Source organism: Stegodyphus dumicola, chromosome X1, assembly GCF_044657685.1.
Source record: "Stegodyphus dumicola isolate Sdum_Otavi_A_Nest chromosome X1, ASM4465768v1".
In the NCBI taxonomy this organism is placed as follows: domain Eukaryota; kingdom Metazoa; phylum Arthropoda; class Arachnida; order Araneae; family Eresidae; genus Stegodyphus; species Stegodyphus dumicola.
In genome coordinates, this window is record NC_140780.1 from 68,134,343 (window position 1) to 68,155,010 (window position 20,668).

A 20,668-nucleotide genomic window follows, 5' to 3' on the forward strand; every position below is an offset into this window, starting at 1 on the left:
TGATCAAATGCACAAATTATATTCTAAACAGTTCAAAAATTTTAAATTGAATAATAATTAATATATAAAGAAAAGCATTAATTTATTTAATACCTTTAAAAACCATAAAAATAGTAACAATTGGTGTCTAATTTTTCATGAAAATTATCAAACGAATTACCTAAAACGTTCAAATTATACAGTTTAAATCCTAGCATACATCATTGTGTGTTAAGGAACAAAGATTCCAGCTATAAACAGAAACATTAAAATGTATTTAACATATTTTGATTATTATTAAGTCCCTTTTTTACATCTAAAAAAAAAAAAACATGACATTGTGATATTTTTTTACCATAGTTATCAAATTACATAAAAAAAAAGAAAATCAATACTTACGCGTGAAAAGTAATCCCAGGAATCTTTTTCAAAAATCTTTCTGTGCATCCATATACAACACAAGATGACATGCTTCAAAAAGAAAAGAAAAAAAATATATTCCAATTACAGATTTCCTTGCACAAGTTACAGCGATAACAGGAACATGGCCGCCAAGCCTCACCGTTTGAGTTGAACCTTCCCGCCTTCTATTCTAACCTCCTTGATATGACCAAAAAATATGTATTGTTGTTGCACAGACATTCTTTGATATGACCGCTCACCAACGCCCAAAGAATCTCCTACCCCTCTCCCTCTCTTTGGGGAGTTGGTGATCACCGAGGCAAGCGGCAGCACGATCGCTGCGCTCCGTAAAAAAGTGAAAATTTTTCCTTTCCTCTTGGTGATTATCGATTAAATTTCTTTGAAAAATGTTTATTTTTCCCCTACAAAACCTATATCATTCCAATGAATTTCGGCTCCGATGTTGACGAGAATAAAACAGCGGACAATATAAGGATATACTCCAAAAGCCTGGAATTTTAAGATAAGTACTTTTCTTTCATCTAAACTAAATCAAATTTCTATTAATAAGTGCCTTTAAATCAATAAATCTTAATTTTTCATCAGTTTAAAGCATCAAAAAATACTTGTAATTGCCATTGCTTGTGGCTTCCTTTGTGTATCAACTCGAAACAGACGCCAGCGTTATCAGTTTACGTCTGTCAACGGAAGTGTCTACCCGTACGACGTCGGACGGCTAGCTCAAACATGGTAAAAATGCTAAACGTACGACTGGTTGCGCAAAGACCATCTGCGCATTAACATGCCTCCAATGCAAGGTTCTTTAATATACTAAGGTTAGGCCAGGAACGGAAAAAGCGTGCCATTGGTTGCTGGTAGTGACGTCACCCGGGAGACAAGAAACATCGGCCGACGCGTCTGCTACATGATTTTGGTAATGGAAAAAATGTAAACTAAAGCAAAATGATCATTTTATATGTGGTAGATACACCGGAAATACCGGGTATATACTTTCCGATTAAGTATTTTGTTAAAGAAAATGTTTATTTTATGCACAGAATTCGTACGAATGCTGAAAATAATTGTAAACATTAAATTCTTTTCGTAAAGGAAAGTATTAGAAAATGAAAAACGATATTTAAGTTAATTAAGGGAAATAAATATTGTAAAACAAGGCATTTTTCAATATTTTTTCGTAGTATTGTTTGCACTAAATAAATCTTGTTGAACAGAACACATGATGGCATAACTGCTAAGACCATGGTAAAAACATAATCAAAAAGTATTATTCTATTTATTTTCATTGCTCATGCACTTTTTTAAATACAAATGAACTTTGACATTCCATGAGAAATATATGATCGTCATTTTCAGTTTAAATTACATATCTCAAGCAAAAGTATATGTAAAAAGATTTGACTTAACAAATTCATATTTAAATACCATAAAATTCTACAAATTTCTTAATATCCGTCATTTATACATTTAAATAGTATACTTATCGCATTCATTATAAAGTGAAAAGTCACTTCATACTGATTCACTTCAGATTTTAGCGGAAGTGCGTATATTTTCAGTATAATCTAGAAGTACTCTTATAATCCCTTACACTGCCAAGATTTCTATATAACATTTATCCTGACGTGATTATTTGCTATAGTAAATAATCTTCGATATTGGTATCCTATTCTTTCTTCCATACATTAAAAATGGAACAATTAAAATACATTTTCTTACACATATACGCACAAAATAATAATAATAAACTTGCCCTACATCTTAGTTTCGGCCCACCAGCGGCTGAGAGGTAAAGTCGCTGAACACTGGTAGTTCGGTCCGAATCCCGCGAACGGGCTGGCTGCATGTGTGTTTTCGTGGTTTTCCACATGTGTAACGTGTATACGAGCCAGTTTCCCTGAGAAAGTCCTCCACGAAGACATCACACCTATTACGCAGATAACCCTAGTGTACTTTGCCATAATTAAATACACCACCACATCTTAATTTCAATTCAGCCTGTACACAAATTAAATATTTTTAATTACTAATGTATTTTTATCAGGTTGTTTCTTAAAATACTTTTGTTATACTCGAAATATGTGTTCAATATTGAATTATTTTTCTTTCTCTTATAAATAAAAACAAGTTATATGGAATCAAAATTAAAATATATGCAGCAGTTAAATAACACTAAACAGAATATCTTACTCTTTCGCTATTTGTATTCTAGCATTATACATAGATTTGTTTTCCTTCAGGTTCAAGCATGTGTAAGTTATATCAATTAAATTACATCACACATACCTGTATGCATCAGTTAAATAACACTGAAGGAAATATGTCACTCACTCATTCGATGTTTGCATCATAGTGTGGTCGAGAAATTGTTCTTTCCTCACGGTGAGGCATGTATCAGTTTACTTAGTTCGCAAATCTTAACCCAGACGCTGCTTCAATACATAGAATTACGTTTGGGATGTAAAGAAAGTAACCAAAACATGTGAATGAAGTTGGGTACACGAATTTATTAACTAATCATTCAGGTACTCAGTATTGGTAAACATGACATTGAGTTTAAATATCTCACTACGATGTAAGTCTCATACACAAAATGAAGATTATGATAAAAAATGATTTAAAATGAGAAATTTTTCAATTTAAATGTAAAATAGCAGTAAAATGAAAAATAAATGTAAAATTACATCACAGTTTTGTATGAAAACTACATAAATTCATTAAAAAAATAGTTATTTTATCTGGTTGTAAAGAGTGTTTTCCGCCATATAACGTATTAACGTGTATAATTCTGACACAACGCTATAGCACAATTTGCCACTTCCGCCTAGGTATAATAGCAAATTAACAACAGAAATCAAATCAAACTGTTGATGCAACGAAAGTAAACAAACGCCAAGAACTAACGCTGTCACCCACATGACGTCCTGCGTATGTGGCATAACTTTCTCCCTGCACTGCGCATCGCTCTTGGGCCTTCCCTGCCTCCAATGTGCCATGCCAATCGAGCGCCATTTTGTTCTCGAAACGTGGTCGGATGGTCTGGTGGTGAGTGTACGAGTGATATCTATTGTTCCAAATTTTAAGTTGAAATTCAAATAAATTAAAATTCTAATGCTTTCTCCACTTAAATAAGTAGTCTTGTTTTAATTTAACTGTCTTTTTAATTAATTTTAATCATTATTATTTTTTTTTTTTTTTTTTTTTTTGCACAGACCCCAATTATAGGCATAATTCCTTTTCTGCTGAATGTATAGGTAAAAATTATTTTTGATTCTGTAAATGTTTAATTAACTTTGAATACAAAATTATTTATGAATTGTGTGCAGTTAAAAGGAAGAAAAAAAAATTCGTGTCGTTTATGTACTTATTCACCCATTTTTCTTATTAAATACTGCGAAATGTAATATATTCTTGTATTTCTGTGTTCTTTTGAACAAATATACTTATTTTTTCATGTTCTCTTTGATATGGTATTAATAGAAATGTTAAACATCTGGGTGAGCAAATATTTTGGTTTTCTGCGCTCAACTTTCCAGACGTTATTGGAAATCAGCTTTAATAATGCATCTAGTTGAACATGCTTAGCCAGAAACATTAACATATTAACTTCAGCCGAGCTAGAGCGTGTAATATTAATACCAAAAGCCTAACATTCTATGTGCATATTGTAAGCAATTCTAGTATTATTCTGTTATTTGTAGCGAAGTTAAAAATTGCAGCAAGAAACAGTGACTTTAGCTGTGATGTGGGTGTTTTGTTATTAAGCCCAGTTAATGTTTTCTTGCCTGTATGCAGCTTGGTGTGGGTGTGATGCGGTTATTCTCATTCTTGATTGTAGGGTAAAATTAAAATTTATAATCCATTATTTGCTTAAATGAATAGGTTTTCGATTGTAATTATTTATGTTAATTCATTTTTTTAAAGCAAACTGGTGAATGCGATCTTTTTCCCTGAATTTATGCATGTATAGGTTAGTAAAAACTATATTTGTAATTATTTAATTTCATTACAAAATGTGTATTAAATGAATGTAATTTGTGTGTATTATTAAATTTCAGAATGTAGTTGCAGATTAAATAATTACATGGTTCTGCTCGATTCAGGGTAAGAAATGAATATGGTGTACTTCAAAGGTATTCTTTCAATGCTGTGCACATAACTCTATTTTCTTATTCAAACGTAATTGGATGGTGTGGCAGTGATATTAATGTGCCTTTTTTTGTTGTTGTTGTTGCTTACGTACTTATTTACACAAATTTCTTATTACATTCTGTGAACAAATTTATAATTTTGTTGTTATTGGATGAGCATTGGTGCTTAATGTCTAGCTGAACAAATTAATATTTTTCTTAATATCAGCAAATATTTCAGTTATGTGTTCATTTGACAGCATTTACTGCAAACCGGTTTTAATGTTGCTTCTACTTAACCAGAAACATTAACATCAAAGTTGAGCCAAAGTATGTTTTGTCAGGAAGCGGTAAAATCCTAGTATACGGTGCAGCCTTGGCGCGACTTTGAAAATTATCGCCAACACCAAAAATGATCTAAAGAACGTCTATATATATATATATATATATGTACTATATACTATGTGTGTATATACATAGTATATACTATGTTTAACTATATATTTTCTTTGAATGACCCGTTAACTACTCATCGCAATGTCCGGTTTTTACTGCTCATCATAAAGTCGCCAAAAGTAGCCAAATCCCGTGTGCACCGGATACTAGGATTAAATCCCAGGAAACTAATGTGTGCTATTTTTTATGAGATTCTGGCCATGTCTAGCCATATGCTTTTGCAGTGCCTTTTTTATTTTGTCTGCCATGGTCCATATGATTTGTTTTTAGGATTACAGTATTTTTAAATTGTTAAACTTGTACTCATCTTCTAACATGTCTTTTCACAACAGCAATATGGTAAAACTAGATATTGCGGTCCAGATTGGTGAGTTTTAAAAAAATTGGTAAGTCGCCAAATCGATTGTTTTCGTGTGTTTTTAGAAATTTAGAAAATCGCTAACCCATCATATCGCCGGTTACAAATTTGAATTAATTCTGTAAACATGCAAAAATCTAAAACAGGACTTCAAGAAAAACAACGAAGAAAGTGAAGAATCACCCATTGCTTGGCGCAGTTTTAAGAATTGCACATCCTCGGTATCCATGTACACATTGACCGACTTTTTACTTGAAGAAACATCTTAGAATTGCACAACTGCAGAGTCGTAGGCGAGAAGTTGTGTATGCAGCTGAAATCATAGAATGAATGTCAGTTTGTGTTTGCTTCACTGTGTTTCAACAGTTCTTGTGTTAAGTTGGCATTAAGGTAATAAATTACAAGAAAGGCTCAATAACCTTTGTATGTATTTATGGGATTTTGTCTTTGTAAGTAAGACAATGATTACCACATCAACAAATACATTTTAAACTATAGGAAAGCCCGTTCTAATAATGTATTGAAAAAGTGGAAAATGAGGGAAATATTCTTAATAAATTTCAGCACTGTAAAGTGGTGGGGGAATATAGTAATCCATCATTGGCAGGTCTTCGATAAAGCAACATGCATCATAATAATAATCTTTATGACTAAAGGTAAGAATCAGCCACAGTGCAAAAAAAAAAAAAAAAAAAAAACCCTATTCTGTTTCGACATTCAGAGTTAAAATATGCATCAGATGATTGTATAGTTCATTAATGCCATATGTTTTGTTAATTTCACAAAACTGGATCAAATTATTTCATAACAGTAGTATATAAATTTCATAAAGTTGCCAGCTGGAATGTCCTCTGGAGCAGGATTTTTAATTTTTCTTTCTGTTTCAAGGGCAAACTTGCTAGCAAATTCCAATCTGTGTAATTATGTCATATATTAACCCATTAAATGCTGTGGTGCTCATATGGTTATCATAAACAGTCAAAAGTCTTTAACTTGGACTCTTCGGCGATTCCGGATTATCGGTTTTTCCGTATTATAGCTCATCAGTTTAAATCTCTTAAGATGGCATGTAGAAATTATAAAATTAAAAGGATGATCTTTACAATATGGTAACTGGTAGTTTGGCGACATTTTGGAGGCGATAAAGGTTACTACCTGGGACTTTGGTAATAATGTGAGCAGTACTCAGTTCCGATTACGCATTATTTTGCGTGAGGGAAATGAGAGATCATGGGATATGTCATGTGATATTAATGGACGAATTACGGTTCTTTAATCGGAAATCGGGAAAAAATGTGGAAATTTTGTATTTAGCTTTATTCTGTGTTGTGTGAAACAGTGTTGTTTAATTTTTGGATCCCATGGCCCTAACTAAAGTGAATTCGAAATGGGTATTTAGGCATTGTGATAAAGAGAAGTTTGCTTTTTATTTAGCGGAGGAAGTATGGAGGAAAAATTCGCAGAAAAAATCTTTCAATAATTTTATTGAATGAATTAGAAAAGTGTATCCGCCACGTAATCACGATTCTGAAGAAGATTAGGTAAGTTAGTATTTTTAATTATTTGAGGATATTATTTTTATGCATTGTTCTAAATGTAAGGTGGAAAGGAATTTGGTATTATTGGGAAAATTGTTATTAGCAATGATTTAGTTTAAAGTAATTAGGATTGTAATTTTTATTAATTTAATGTATGTGCTCATTTATATTTTAAGTAGTGTTTTTGAATTTAATTATATTTTAATTAAATGATAGTTATTTTGTGAATTTTATGTTTGTAGGAATTTGGTATACGTTTAAGTTGAAATAAACGTGCATGGAAATAATTTAAATAATTGATACTAAGTATTTGTAATGCTTGTGGTATGAATTCGTTGGTGACGTGTATAATGTAATAGATGATTTAGAGGTAAAAGTTTTTGGATATTTTATATATTTTATATGTGGAAATGTTCATATTTGTAAAGGGTAAATACTTTTTCGCGATCAGGTAATTTCATATATGTTCTTTTTACCGGGTTTAAAGATTGAGAAAATTGTCATGTATTTTCGTGAAATTTTTCTAATTTATGAGAAAAAAGCAGTGTACATGGATATAGTGAAGAGTGTGCGCAATGCCATTTTTGTGCAATTCTGGGATTTTTTTTAAGTAAAAATAAGTCGGCGTGTACATGGTTTATGTGTATGTGTTATTTTGAAAAACGCGTAAGTAGTATGGTATTGTGCACTTTTTTCCAATTTTGCAGTGAATATTTGTCATGATTAAGCAGTTTTGTTTGATAAAATTTCTAGCATAAGTGTAATTCGGCTAGTAGATTGTTGGAAGAAGTGTTCAGTAGATAAAAAGAAAAGAAACATGTCTTTACTTCGTGAAGACAAAATGGCGGCGGTGAAAAAAATACAGGGTTGCTGTAGGAGAGTTGGTTGCCAAATTTTCGCCAAAAAATCGCCAAGTTACCATAATGTAAAGATCAACCAATTAAAAATATGAAATAAAGAGCAATTATGATCTAAAGGGTATCAAAATTTACAAAAAAAAAAGCTTAATATTTATTTGTTTACTTTATTAAACATTTCTTTTAATGCACGCATGCGTAAAGTGCGCATAATGTATGCACATTCTTTACACGCATACATTACGCATAGTTGAAATTAGAAAATTGCAACCAGAAAACTATTTCATGTGTATTCGTGATATTTATAATGATGAATTTGATTTAAATCATATCAAAGACTACATTGAGATGAAATACTACATTTAGTGAGGAATTATAATCCGAATAAAATAAAAACATCAGCCCTGAAGATGAGGATAGTGCTGATAGGTCAACTTCCAGTTCGTTGCGCACCGCGACGTACCCCTCACCCGCAGAGCAGCGCGAAATTGATAAACAGATTTCGGAATGGTTAGAGAAACAAATCACCTCTCTGTCACTTTCTTTATGCCTTTAACCATTTTTTGCAGCAATTCCACTTTTTGTTTGATGGACATCAAAACATGCTTTCGCTTTGTAAATCCTTTGATATCTCCGGAATCAGAAACTCTTTTTGACATAATCGAAAGTTCAAGCTTACTTTTTATAAAATTGCTCTAACAGTCTGCAAAAAATAATAAGCCGAATCCAATTAGAAGATTAAGGAACAACGCAATCTGCAACATTAACTGAAATAGATAATTTTAGCTTAGCTTATACCGTCCATTATACATTAAACGCATATACGCATGCGTAAATGCATGATGCGTTTAAGCATGTGCAGAAAGTTTGTAGCTTTGAGGTCCGGATTATAGATCATTCCGGATTAAAGACTTTTGACTGTACTTTAAGCCACCTAGTAACACCATCTAGCTATCTCGGAGGGAGAAAAAGGCAACATTCAACTCATCCACTGAATGTCGTTTGTATAAAACCTAAAGTGATCACTACCTATACGCTCTTATGCTGAGCTCATGTTCATTTCCACATTCCACTCTCCTCTTATCACAAAAACGAAACATGTGTTTTGAAAACGGATTAGACGTAATGGATTGAGGCTAATTTTGGTCATTGTGATTTTACTATATTATTAGTGAGTAATGATTAAAGCGGTTATTTACTTCTAGCAACAGTCCCTGCTAGATGGGACTTTCCTGAGAAACAAGATTTTGGTTGCACTGGTTTAAATGGAAGGATTCTTAGAAAGAAAAAGAATCCCACCTAGCTACGGAAACAATGTAGCGGCTATGTGATATTTCTTCAAACCTCGCCAAAAATGTCTCAGCTGAAACTCTGTCCCAGTTAGAAATGAACCAATCAGATGAAAGTTCTGCTTCTGAAGGATCACGTGGTCCCAATCTGAGCGATAATCGATTATTGTTTGGCGTTGTCTTTGTAGTAGGTAAAAATGGTAACCTAGCTACATGGGTTTCCTGGAAATGTGCGGGTTTTGAGAATTGTCCCTTTCGTCATCCAGTTCGGCATAGCCGAAAGATAATTTGGTTGGAAAATTAGATAATGTTTTTTTTTTTTTTTTTTTTTTGGGTCAGTGTAATTTTTATAGATGATGGACACAAATTCATAAAGCCGCATTTGGAGATTACAGTCGATACTGGGTAGAATTTCAACCAGCATTTTATGATTGCATTGTACAAGAAAAGGCTTGAGAAAAGCTTTGAAAGTATTTAAAGATAATATGGGATTCCCAGAACCTCTTAATTCTTCCTTTGAAGATGATGGCAATGATTTTATAAACGTGGAGCTTCCTCCACAGCAGGCTGATGGAGTTTCCTGATGATGAACTAGAGGCAGAATGAGGCATCGCTAGGAGTGACAAGTGTTATTTAAGATTCTGTTCTTAGCAATGAATCATTACAGGCATTTCAATAGAGATTAAAAATTGTCTTCAGTTAGTCATTTTTCTTCAGTAACATACGAGAGGATGCTGAACAGGCACTGGAAGCTGTAGACACACTAATGTTTGTGAAAAATGCAACACCATGAAGGAATTGTCGGAAATAAATGAAATTTATTCCGCATATTACTGATAGTAAGTAAACGATCACATTTACAAAGGAAAAAAAACGAAAGTTGGAAAATCAGTACTTTGGGTTTCTGTCATGCTGAGCGAGAGCCTGTACACATCGTGGCATTGAATTGTATAGATTCTGAATGTAATCCTGGGGAATGGCTTTGACTTGATGTGATAGTTCAGTTTCAGTGTGTGCCCCACTAGCTGTACGTGCGAGTCGCTGACCGATGAAATCCTAGGCATGCTGATTGAGCAACATATCTGGGGAAGATGCAAAACCTGTTGTACCTTAAAGAAAGCTTGTGCACAGGCATTTCCCCCCCTAAAATATAGTGCCTAGAATGCATCGAATAATGCATACTCTGTCATCATTATACTCAAGATCGTAGCAAGATTTGTTGGAGAAAGCAACTTGTTGCTACAGAGCACGCCACTGTGTAGCAGTGCTGACTGAAGTTGGAGGCATATGTTACTCAGTGACAGGGCAATCCTGTGTAGAGGAACCCTTGTATGCAGTTCATGTTGCAGCAGACAGCGACGAACACTTGTAACTGTGCTCCAATATTGTACTAACATACGAGAGGATGCCCTACAATCCATCACAGCCATGCAGATGAGGTATTTGTCGTCCTGTGCTGTTGTGTGCCCCATTGCCAGGATTTCACCTTGTTTGGTTCTCGCTGTCCATTTTTTCCAAACATGCATCACTGCTGTGGCATTGTGCTGTGTGCGGGCTGTGATTGTTTGATATGAAAGTCCACCTTCTTGCATACAGACGATGTGGCCTCGTTGAAACTTGTTGGTATGGCATCCTCCGCTGTTGACGAGGCATACTGAGCACAAATTAAATGTTCACTGCAGACGGAGGATGATAAACAGATTTCAGCACAACTTTACAGTCCTTTACAACTGCCAGTTCTCATTTCATGCATGCATAATCCCTTTGTAATTCTAATCATTTGTATGTCTTAACTCACTTTACATTTCATGTAAGTTTGGTTCAAAGTGCATAATTCCTTCATGGTTGTGATTTTCACAAACATTAGTGTATATTAGGTAGTCCTAACTAAAAAAGCATCTTGAAATAAAAGTATGCAGTTGTCCAGATCAAATGTTTATTTTACAGAAAAATATAAACAGCTTATGCATACATGCATTGTTTTTATAGGATTCTGATCATACCAGAATAATAATTTTTCACTAAGTTGTATTTTACAATAATTCTTTCAAATGAGTAACAATTACTCATCCATTATTTTAATTAAAAGAATTTTGTATATATTTTTGTTCTTATCAAGTAATGAAAGGGATGTATATGTATTAATTTTATAAAATTCATGTGAATGTATGCAAATAAATTGTTTATAAATGTCACATAAGTTTATATGTTCTTAAACTATTTTCATGTGAAACAGAAGCCTTATTCATAACAATATAATGAAACATACCAAGGTCTAATTTTATTAAGACCCTGAGTTACATCAGTCTGAACTTATGATGGAACATTTTGAACAATACTCATTATGAGTTGAGGATTACTTATAATTTGTCAGTATGCATGTATGAAAATGGGTTTTGTAATTAATATTGAATGTATAACTTTTTCTTTTCATATAAATACAGAAGGATTTCATGTTTGCAGATAATATATTACAAGAGGCTGTTGTGTGCTAGTGGACAATCTGATGAGAAGCTGAACACTAATATCTTGAATCCTGCTGAATGGACAGCCTGCGTAGGCGTTGTCATGATTTTTTTGCATGTAATATGAATGCAAGCCAGTTTACCTTAAAGCATCCCTTCTTGGAAAATATCTTCTAGTGTTTCATCACAAAAAACAGTCAAAAACTGTTTCTCATGATTTGAAAAATACGTATAAATGAAGTCAAATTTAATTGTTAAATTGTGCATGCTGGGATTGTATACTATATCATATACATTTTAAATGTATTTTCTGTATCTCTAATGTTGAGAATTTTCATGTTTTAATTTAACCCTGAATAAAATGTTAAGTACTAAGCAGTATTGTATTTGATGTCGGAACAATATATATATATATATATTTTTATTTTATGCTTGTATATTTGTGCTTATGATAGAAATTTCAGGACAAATTATTTTGGTATGATGTGGCCTGTTCTCACTTAAAATGCATTTTGTATTTTTATTTTTTTTTCTTCTGTTATTTGCATTATAATTGTTTGGCCATAACAATTATGAATGCCAAATCAACATGTATGTAGAATAACTGTATTAAATTTTGGGAAAACCTTTAGGTGTCATTTATTATGAAGATTGAGATGACTGTTTTTATAAATGCATTCATTCTTATCTATTTAAGAATTATCATTTAACATAAAAATAAGAAAAAGAATAATATATTATAATACTAAATAAAATATACTTTCTTTGTTTTTTTTTTGTTTTTTTTTTTTAAATATCCAAGGCATGTAATATGCACACTCAAAGAGATGCATTTCTTTTTTGTGATGTGTGTGATGATAAATTACTGTTAAGTATCTTAAGTTGTTTGTTCATTAATAGTGCTCATTTTTCATAATGCAACAAACCTCCCTCACATGATTAATTAATAGACATATTTTTGAAACTGACATTAGTCCTCTATCCATTCGTAACTATGGGCCAGCTCCTGAGCAGATTCCTACTGTCATCTACAATATGCCCAAGCCCTTCACCAATGACAGTTTCTTCTGAATAATACCCATATTTTACAATTAAATTCACGAATCTGATCTGGCTGAGTTTCATATCAGGAGAATTAATGAAAGCAAAATACATTCATCACCTCAAACCATTTTTCTCCAACTAGCTGGATGATTATGTGATTGGTGTGAATGGATGGTAATGTGATTAGATTTCTTCTAAGTCATAACAGTTTTTAATAATGAAAAGATCTTGTCCCCCCCTTTTTTTTTTTTTTTTTTATTTCAATGCACACTTTTTTAAAAGCAAACTTAATTAGCTGGATGATCACTACGAGTTTCTTGACATATTTGAAAGTAAAATATTGCATCTACATTCATTTTGAATAAATTGTTATTACTGTAGTCTGCAATCATTGAGTTTTATTTTAAGATTATTTGTCCTTTTTTTTGTTTGTGGAATAGGAGGCTGTATGTTTTACAGATTTTTTGTTTATTTAGCCAGTTTTCTATATAATGGCTAACATAAAACATAATTTATGTTAGCCATTATATAGAAATTTATGTGCCCTGTTTTAAAAATTATGTATAGCTTAATTTAAGTTTGTCTCATGTCAGATGAACAATGCTGCTAATCTGATTGAGAAATTAAGAAAGTCTGACCATTCCATGAAAAATCTCTTAGAACAGCTCACTGTATAAAACACATATACATGCTAATTAACTGTGCTCATTAAAAAGTGCTGTATTATTTAATGCTTTTCTGATGAGCAAAATTCAAAGCATTATTTCTCTTGTTTTCTGCGTATGAAGTTTGTAGCAAAATGTAATTATTATTATTTTTTTTAAATTTCATTCACTTATATCACTATTTTTATATGTCTGATAATGATCTACTGCATAAGTAATATCTATATACAAACATAAACCAAAATCTTGCTTTAGAAGAATTCCACCGGTATCGGTTCTCGAATAAATAAGACCACAGAATACTGATGATACAATTTAGGTTTGAATTCTATCAAATGGGTTAACTACATCTCTGTTTTTACAGTTTTCCCTATGTTTAATATGAATACAAGTCAGTTTCATTCAAAAAGTGCTCAAAGAATGGCATCTTTTCCTTTAAGCAGATAGCCCTCAGGACCTTTGCCTTAAAAATTCAACAGCTGAGCATGTACTAAAAGATAACATAGTATACTAATGTCCATTTATAACTTTCAAATGAAGTGGTCGATTTAAATTTCACCTCTGGTGCTATAGCAATATATATGACTTGGGTAAACAGCAAGTTGAAATGTTCTAAGGAACAGGGTTTTTAATTTTATTTTACCTCTGGTGCTATAGCAATATATGTGACTTGGGTAAACAGCAAGTTGAAATGTTCTAAGGATCAGGGTTTTTAATTTTATTTTCTTTTCGTATAGCAAACTAGCTTGCCTAAGCATATATGCAAGTCTAATTTTATTTTTAGAAAAGATTCTTATTAAAATACATACATGTATGACAAAGAAACAGGCGCGTAGCTAGAGGGGGCATCTGTCCCCGGGCGCAGAATCCAAGGGGCGCCACACTGATGTTACGACATTTTAGAATTAAATGTTTTCCCTCCTTGGCAAGCAGTAGGGGGTGCGAAATCTTCAGTTGTCCCTGGGCGCTGAAAACCCTAGCTACAACTCAGCAAAGAAATGGATGCACATAAACTGTAACTAATAAAACAATTGAGCAATATGTGAACATAGATGCTGATGGTTCAAGTGTCGTGTAACAGGGTATGACTGCAAACCCTATAGTGGTGCTGCAAATATAAATTATTTTCTGATTCAAAGCAGGCATAAAAACTAGTATACAGTTTATCCCCATATGACACAAAACAAAAAGTATGTCATCAGAAAAAATATCATGTAGACATTGGATTTACCCAACTTAAAAGCTTCGGTAAAGGTCTTATCATTCGCCTTAAATCTCTTGAATGGTCAGCACCCTTCAGCTTTGGAAACAGCTCCAGAAAGACATCTCTAAAATTTATAGGATTGTGAGCCAATTGTATATAGATTATGTTGACCTAATCCGCACTACAGTAGAACATGTGCCTCTGAACCATTACCATCGAAACTGCAATTGCAGAGTCACTATGTACGCTAATCTCGATATTAAAGCACTGGTAGCTGCTCTATTTGCGATTGTGCTACAGTAGATGAGTATAGAACACCATAGAATGGTTATGTATAGTATTAGGTTTATTTAGGAGCGAAAAAAAAATATTAGAAATGGCCTATCCCGGATTCGAAATCTGGGCTTAAAGACTGCCATCCAGAAGTGCTTCCAATTACATTATGAAAGCAAGGGGTAAGAAAAAAGAAAATTCCGTACATTCTTCCCCATTTAAAGGGCAGTTGGGGAGGTGGTAACCTAATCCCCACTTAACAGAACTTAACTTGTAACCCTGTTCTTAAGTTCTTAAGTGGATAACCTAATCCCACTTCTCTTAGAGATGATGAGTTGGGTTCAGTTTATTTAGTTATGGCAAAGCATTCGAGGGTTACCTGTCTAAGGGAAGGGATGCCTCCGTGAAAGACTTTCTAAGGGATATTGGACTGTATATAGGCTACACATATGGAAACCATGAAAACGCTTAGTTAGCAGCCAGTCTGCTCGCCGGGATTCGAACCCCGGCCCGATTTCATCGGCTTTACCGCTCGGCCACTGGAGAGCTATATTTAAATGAGGGGAGATCTATGCTAATGACCCCCATCATCTGGTGGTGGTGACAGTGGGTGAAATCCTAAGGTGCATGCACTCGGATTGGACATCCAATATGGCTAAAGACTTAGCTAGAGTTTTCAGTGCCTAAAGACAACTGCAGATTTCGTACACCCTTCTGTTTTCTAAGTATGGAAACTGTTTCATTCTAAAACTTCGTCAGTTTGGTATTTCCTTGATATTACGCCCAGGGATAGATGTCCACCCTTGACCATCTCTAGCTATACCACTAATATCACTACGAAACAATCTGATGGTGTTTTGATCGCTTTGCGGACCTTGATGCCTTCTCGTCGGAGGCAGTGTCTTCTGTAGTGTTGCAAACAAAAGATCTGAGTAGCTCCGGTGGAGTAGCGAGCATTACTGGCGCCCGGGGCAAAATACCTTTTTGGCGCCCCCTATCCCCGAAAAGAACACAGTGATATGATGAAAATCTTGTTTGGAGACCATTTGGCGGCGCTCGGGGCCCTCGCCCCCCTCGCTACGCCACTGAGTAGCTCAGCAATGGAGTTGAATTTTAATGATGATAGGAGCAGTCGCTGGCAAGACTAAACAGGGGCTGGGGGTGTCATCCAGTTTCTAGTACAATAGAGCAGCCGCTGCAATATTATATCAGGGATTATCATCCAGGTTCAAGAATAAGATAACAGCTTTAATCTTACAATTAGCTTTAATCTTCCGATATTTAGATTATCTAGCCATTATGGACGTCTAAATATCTAGATAAAGCAGAGATTACGCAGTCGTCCCTCTAACATCATCGAAAGGAAACAGTTTGCAAGTGCTCAAATTTTCGTTTGTGGAAGTGAAATGCTTGGTCGCTATATGAAGCTCCATACATCTGAAGAAGATTAATTCATACTGAATGCGGTTGTGCTAATGTTCTTCTCCTCACGTGCATCTTTTCCAAGATTCTTCGCGAACAATAGTGCTACACCTCATGATATACAAACTGTCGCTAGCTTGTTAAGGAGTAAAGATATAGCACCTGTCTTAGCGTAGGCATTCTGAAGGCTGTCGTATGCTCCAGCTTAATATATGGTGTATGGTATAGGGACTTTTGACAGCCCGTCGCCAGTGCCTTTCAATGCTTTCATAGCTGTAATCAGCCCTGCAAGAAGAATTGAACATAATTTCTCAGAAAATCGTGGACGATCTCGTACAGAGCATGAATATACAGTAGAGAGGCTGCATCACAATTAAGTAGGATTATATCCCCTAGTGATAAATGCATTTGTGTTACCCTTATCATATGAGCCTTCACCTTCTGATCTGAGCAGAATACAGATGTACTTCGAATCTGCTTTTGTATCCTTTGCATTCCTTTCTTAGTCAGTGTTGTAACATTTCTCATTGTCTAATACGTTGACTATGTTATACTATGCTTTGCACCATTCTAATTACTGCTTGCACATGAGACCTTAACATGTCAAAATCTGTCTGTCTCTACCAATATACACCAATACCTGACAAAGAATCCAAGTACGATATTTCAGTAGGATAATGAACGCCACTCATAGCTTATTGCCGAAGACTGGCTACGTTATTTACTGACACTTACACGACGTACCTGATCCACGAATATATCCCCTATTGAGCATAAACCTACCAGTAAAATTGGTTTGGTGAATACTGTTAGCTCGTGTGGTTTGAAATTCCAGCGAACAGGCTGGTCGCATGGGAGTTTTTGATGTTTTCACTTGTGCAATGTGAATGCCAGCTAGTTTTCTTCGAAACGTCCATCATGAAGCCATCAAGAATCTTTGTTCTTCTTAGACAAATAGCTCTCAAGTGCTTTTCTAAAATCAAACAAACCAAATCAAACCTTTAAAAAGTGCTCCACAAAAGCATCCCTGTTCTTAGGCAGAAAGCCCTTGCGTGCTTTGCCGTGATCAAAATAATGTGACCTAAGCTCTATCTGGTCTGCGTAGGCTCAGTTGCTTCGATGTCCTCAATGTGAAACACATTATCTAGCAAGTGTGGAATGTTTGCCATAGGATTATATGAGTGCCTGTTCAATTTTGTGCCTCGATGCATTGTGGTCAGTACTTAATTTCTAAAAGAAGAAGGACTATGAAAGGTCGTCAGCAAAGATAAAAATAAAGAAAAAAAAATTTTTTTTTAAATGTAAATTAATAAATAAAATTAGATAATTCAATTTAATTAATGAAAATAGTTCGGTAGAAAAATTGAAATACCGGAACTCATCTTAATTTAGACTCCAACTGGAATTATACTTTTGCTCAAAGAGTGAAAAGTACTGGGACTGGATTTTAGGTGGATTAAAGACATGACTATGACTTGAGATCGTACTGAAGATGATTGCACTGCATGCATATCCTTCTTTAATTGACCTGTTGCTCTGTTTTGATGAGCAGATCTCAAAACAAGAGAATAGAGCATAGATCACATATACTAGCTAAGTTCAGAATCCAGAAAGCAAACAGAATTAACATTTTTTATGAAGAGCATTGCTTATAGATTATAGGTCACATAATATCATGATAAAAGTTTATTACGCTAACCTGTTGACTTAACTTGTACTAGGCCCACCAGCGGCCGAGAGGTAAATCCGCTTAATGCTAGTAATTCGCTCAGAGTTTTATCTTGAGGAATAGGCTGGCTGCAGAGGAGATTTTGCTGTTTTCCTCATGTATAAAGTGAATCAGAGCCAGTTTCCCTTATATTGTTCCTTTGAAAAGGCATATCTTCTCTTAGACAGATAGTTCTCACATTTTTTTGACGTAATAATACAATTCCTATTAACTATAAAACTGTGTAGCAAACTCAGCAGTAAAATTCCGCTTTGCAACACACAAGACTAAAATTTGCCAGATTGCTGTTCCAGGAATGATAATTTCAGCTTATGCACAATGTTCACCAGACCTTGTCATCAAATGATTTCTTTTTTGTTTCAAAAACAGTAGAAATATTTGTATATTTCATACTGCAGTCTGATGATGATTTGAATGATGTTCAGGAATGATCTGAAGGCTGTGATAAAAAAATAATTTTATATTAGAATTCAATGCGTAATTGATTGCTGTACTAAATGCATTTAAGTCTGCATAGGAAACTGAAAATGGAATTTTAGAGATTTATCTTCTACAAATTTATTATGCTTAAACTTACTGAATATCTCTATATATGGAATAAAATTAAGCAGAGAGAAGAAATATTTCACAAATGGCATGACATGACAAAACTAAAATGTACATAGGCTGTACAATGAAATTTTCTACCATTATGAAGATGTAAGACACAGAACTCATTGTCAAGTTGTCTGAATAATTTAAAAATAATACACTTGTTATGAATCCAGGTAAACAATGAAATTTAAAATGGAAGTTAGATTTTGAATGTTGATCATAAGTTTCAAGGCTATTAAGTTAAACTGCAGAAAACGTTTCAAAAGAGAAATTAAAAACTGAAAACAACAAATTACAGAACTAATGTATTCACAAAAAAAAAAAAAAAAAAAAAAAAAATTCACCAGACAAACCAGTTTAAAAAAATAATAATTGAACTAAGGAAGTAGCTGTTATTTTGGAAACAAATAAACAAAAACTTTTCATTTGAATAATAATAAAAAAATATATATAGATTTTAAATCATTAGTGAAAAGATCATTAAAAATGCCTGTGTGGTAACTGTATTAGAAATCTCAGCTCTTCTACATATAAATCCATTAGTAACTTTAAATAAATAAATAAAGGTAATACAAGACATTCTGATGGTTCTGATGAAGTCATACATGTGTGCTGATTCATTGCAGTTAGCAATAGTTCTTGAAATGTGTTGGTCCTGAAATCAGTTTCTTATATATTTCAAGCTTTTGAAAAGAAGTACAAAAAGTATCAAATTGGTTAAAATTTATTCAAAGGGGTTAAAACAAAAAGAGCGGCATTTATCTCATGTACATATTTTAATTCTTTTAGAATTTGTATTTTAGAAACATCAAAAATTGTTTTCATATTTGTTCATTAAATAGCTTCACAAACCTCACTTCATTCTCTGACGACTGAAAGTATTAAATTATATTGCTTGTATTATTTGTTACTGTATTAAAAATGGTTTGCCTTAATAGATGTTGTGTATTACTTATTTTTAGATTATTATATTAGATTAAGTTTATTCTTATAGGAAAAAAAGTAATAATGTATATATGTGCAAGATAAGTTGATAAAAAGGTTAATTTTTTTTATTGTTTACTTAAAACATCCAACAGAAGTCATACACTTAAAATTTATATGTATAAATTGATTCACATATTTGCATTAAACTGAATATTTTTAAATACATTATCTTAGAATAATAATGTACTTATGTAGAATTTACTAATATTTTACTCTATATACATACAAATATATTGCATTATTTCACACTTCCATATTTAGATATTTGGATAGGCCAAGCATTTTTAGATGTCATCTGTAAATAGTATAAAGCAAAACTCTTACAGAAAAAAAAAAAAAAAAAAAGGGGGGGGGGAAGAAAAGGACATTCGAAGTACAGTTCTTATACTAGAAATTAGGTACTTTGAACCTATAAGTTCTTTTGATAAAGTTAACGACAAGACATAGTGCTGCCATTTATTTCTTAAATAGAATATATAAATATGTCATCTATTACTTGAATATAATATATATATATTAATATATAAATATGCTTGAATATAATGTATAATTATTTTCAGGAAAATATTTTTTTAGAAAATATTCATAACATTATAATTTTTCTAACAAAAACAATCATCTGTTATCATACTTCAATACCATAAAATATATTTGGAGGTAAAATGACTTTCCTGTATAAAGTTTTATTTTTTAGCTTATGGGGGTAGGATATGATAATAAAACAAATACTGCATAAGTCATTTGTAAGCGATTATTTTTTCTATTTTCAGAGTGTGTAATCAGTCACATACTCGTATATTTATAAAAAATACCTTCGAATTATCTTTATTATAATTTTGTACATATCCCCCTCCTTCTTTTCAATATTAAATAGAAGAGAGTCAATTGTGTTTTTAATAGATCATCAGGTACACTATCAAAAGGTCAAAAATTTTCACGTCTTTATATTAAAATTTGAGTACTTCTAAGAGTTTAAAACAAACCCACATACAAAAGTTTGCAGTAGAATCCAAAATTATAATAAAAGATATCTAAACTTTTTTTTTTTTTTAAGGAGCTGGGTGGTTTGTTTACATTCTTTTTCAGCTTGACTTTTGGAGACCAGACTCAAAAATGTATGTATGCATGTATATCTGTGCACACACACAAACGTATGTACACACATATACATATGCTACATGAACACCTACATCCGTACATACAAGCATATGCACATACATTTCTGAATTAATCTCCTGAACACACTCTTCATGTATAT

At 33.1% G+C, this 20,668-nt stretch overlaps 2 long non-coding RNA genes across 3 annotated transcripts in view; one reads left to right on the top strand and one right to left on the bottom strand.

Annotated features, from left to right (window-relative positions):
• LOC146993172 (uncharacterized) overlaps positions 1-20,668 on the bottom strand; it is an 880,419-nt gene that overhangs the window by 723,582 nt on the left and 136,169 nt on the right. The window lies entirely within an intron of this gene.
• The window catches only part of LOC146993178 (uncharacterized), an 880,479-nt gene that overhangs the window by 248,442 nt on the left and 611,369 nt on the right, over positions 1-20,668 (top strand). The gene's annotated exons all lie outside the window — the stretch shown is intronic.